Source organism: Mus pahari, chromosome 15 (genome assembly GCF_900095145.1).
Source record: "Mus pahari chromosome 15, PAHARI_EIJ_v1.1, whole genome shotgun sequence".
Taxonomy (NCBI): Eukaryota; Metazoa; Chordata; class Mammalia; order Rodentia; family Muridae; genus Mus; species Mus pahari.
The window spans coordinates 77317281-77320746 of NC_034604.1; the positions used below are offsets into that span (position 1 = coordinate 77317281).

At 38.3% G+C, this 3466-nt stretch overlaps 1 protein-coding gene across 4 annotated transcripts in view; it reads right to left on the bottom strand.

Annotated features, from left to right (window-relative positions):
• Znf407 (zinc finger protein 407) overlaps positions 1 to 3466 on the bottom strand; it is a 403561-nt gene that overhangs the window by 374951 nt on the left and 25144 nt on the right. The window lies entirely within an intron of this gene.

Consider the following 3466-nt stretch of genomic DNA (forward strand, 5'->3'; position numbering starts at 1 on the left):
AGGAGGAGGAGGAGGAGGAGGAGGAGAAGGAGAAGGAGGCAGCAGCTGCAGCTAAATCCATGGATCACTGCTGACTCACCAAGCAATGCTAAACAAGCGTCTTGGTGGGAGATAGAGATGCTCTCCATCAGCTTCCAAAAGCTCTCACATTCCAAGACTCTGAAACAGTAGATTTCAGTTGACTTCTTTTTAAACCAAGAAGCCTTTCTTTTGAATTGCATTTTGGTGAACTCCCATTCTATCAAACAGATAAAAACAAAACCAGTGATCTGGTTTGATCTAGAGGACTTGCCTTCCCTGTGTGGCCTCTCAACAAGAACCAAACACATCAGCTTTGCCTCTTCTCCTAAAGCAAAAGCCTGACCAGGACTGTTCTCAGTGACCTCAAGTGACACCATACATATTCCAATCACAGATCACCATTTATCCTAACTCTTTGCCATGAAAAGCCCTCCTCTTACAGGTGGCAATCAACTTTCTTATCTCACAGTCATTTTTGTGTTATCTGAAGATAAACCATAAAGAGAAATGTCAGTGGTACAAAATTAATGGAGTAAGTGTTGGAGAAGAAGGGAATTACCCTGAATAAAATGCCTTAAAATCAATATCATTGATTTTATTTTTCATTATGATAGTTAATTAAATTAACACATATCATTTTCTATTTATTTTATACTATGAAATTTTGAGTCAAATGTGATTTTATTTGATGTTAATAAAAAGTCATTGATATATTATGCTCTCAGATGTAATGACATTTTTAACTATTTAGCTACTTTTTCCATAAATGAAAAATAAAAATAAAACCTTACTTAAAAGTAGAAAAAAATAATATCTAAGGTGAAAAATAATATCTAAGACAAGAATCAAATAAATAAATAATAGAAGAAAAAGGTCAGACTTTTTTTCTATATTAAAAGTCTCCAAAGATACTATGTTATAAAGGTCACCAATTAGAAAGTGCAACAAGAACTCTGAAACACAACTGTTTTGGAATCATATATCTGATGAAACATTTGCTCCTAGACTATTCAAAGAACTCTTAAAACAATTCCAAAATAAACAAAGAATCTGGTTATAAATTTCTCTAAGGGAGATACAAAATGGCCAAAAGCATATGAAATTTAAAAAAAGTAGTAATAATACATCATTAGCCCTTAGAGAAATGCAGTCAGGACCACAATGAGATGCTGCTTTCCAGCTTCTAGGATACATAAGAACAAAGTCAGATCAAAATGAAATTCAGTCACAAGAACCTTAAAGCATAGCACCAGGGAGTTCAAAGCATGATGGCCATTTGAGTCAAGCAAGGCCAGTCTGAGCGGCACAGCAGGACTTTGTCATAAAGAAAGAAAACAAAACAAACAAACAAAAAAAACCAAAAGCTAATCACAACAAATGTCAATGAGGATATGGAGCAACCAGAACCTTCCCACACTGCTAGTGGAGGTAGAAGAAAAACAAAGAAGCTCAGATATCCAGAGGGTGCTTCACAAATATCCCTGTCAAGATACAAGCTCAGAGTTGGCAAAAATGGCTCAGCAGTTAAAAGCACTTGGCATCAAACCTAAATGCCAAGCTTGCAAACCACATGATAGGAAAGAAATACCATCATTCTCAAAAACTTGTCCCTCTGACCTCCAGAGGCTGTGACACACGTGTGTGAACAAAAGCACTATTAAAACGTGGAGAATGGAGGCAGGTCAGTGGGCTCTCCTGTTTCTCTCCCTTGCCTCTTGCCCCCTTGCTCCCTCTCTCTCCCTATTCCCCTCCCCCCTCTCTTCATGTGGTCATGGCCGGCCTCTACTCTCTACTCTCTACTCTCTCCTTCTCTCTGCCTTTCTCTGCTACTACCCTCTTAACTTCTTAACTCCCCTCCCCATACCCTAAATAAACTCTACTCTATACTTAAAAGAAAAAAGAGGCAGGTCAGCGGTAGTTCACACCCTTAATTCCAGAACTCGGGGTGCAGAAGCAGATTTAACTCTGTGCCAGCATGGTCTACAGAGTAAGCTCCAGGACAGCCAAGGGCTACACAGTAAGACCTGGTCTCAGGGAAGTAGAGGTGGGGGTAAGAGAAGGCAAAGCTCTGGAGCTGAGGATACAGCTTAGCAGTAGTATTGACCTGGCATGCAAGAGCCCCTAGACTCAATCCCCAGTACTGTCAAAAATGATTTTAAGATACAGAGTTCTGAGGCTGGTGAGATGGCTCAGTGGGTAAGAGCACCGACTGATCTCCAAAGGTCCCGAGTTCAAATCCCAGCAACCATATGGTGGCTCACAACCATCCGTAATGAGATCTGACGCCCTCTTCTGGAGTGTCTGAAGACAGTTACAGTGTATTTACATATAATAAATAAATAATAAAAATAAAAAGAGCACTGAGTTCTTCCAAAGGTCCTGAGTTCAAATCCCAGCAACCACATAGTGGCCCACAACCACCCATAATGAGATATGAAGCCCTCTTCTGGTGCATCTGAAGTCAGCTACAGTATACTTATGTAAAATAATAAATAAATCTTTAAAAAAAAAGATTAAAAATCTTGTCAGCAGTCTTATACATGTCTTTTCACAAATACAGTTTTCATTTCTTTTAAGTAAATACCTAGGGCAGATCTAACTTTATGAGAAACTGACTGATTTCAAAGTAGTTGTACTAAACTGCCACATGTCATGTGTGAGATCCCCCCAGGAATATAAGTCCATCTTTTAAATTCAGCCATGCTAGTGTGTGTATACAGTAGTGACAGCTCATGTGCTTTACTGGCCTTCTGCTCATTTCTTAAGTTGGTTCTTTTTCTTATTGAGCAGCAGAATTTTCACATGAATTGTAAATGTGAGATCAACTGTCAGATACGTTCTATATTATTTTATCCCTTTTCATTTTAATTATTTTTTCATTTTATTATTCATTTTTCATTTTATGATATTTTATATAAAAGAACCTTTAAACTTTGATGAAATCAATACCTTTCCTGTAATGGTTATTTGTGCATATGATTACCTGTTTCTTCAATGCTTGAATGTAAACCATGGTTTATTTTACTCACCCATATATCCCAAAGACCCACGGCATTTCAGGTACTTATATACTACTAAAATGAATACTGGCACACATCTTTAAACCTGGTACTTGAGAAGCAAAAACAGGAGAATCTCTGAGTTCAAGGCCAGTGTGATCTGTACAGTGAGTTCCTGGACAACCAGCACTATACAGTAAGACCCAATAGTTAGGCAGATTGACAGACAGACAGACAGATAGACAGAGTGAGTAAGTGAATTCCTCCTTGTCATATAAAATAAGTCTTGTACCCAGACATTTAAAAATGAAATAAACAATGTCTAAGACGTACTTCAAAAAAAATCCAGTTGAGGACTATAAAGCAAACTGCTGGTGATTATTTAAAAGTGAGTAAAGGGCCAGCACTTTAATCCCAGCACTCGGGGGGGGGGGGGCAGAGGCAGG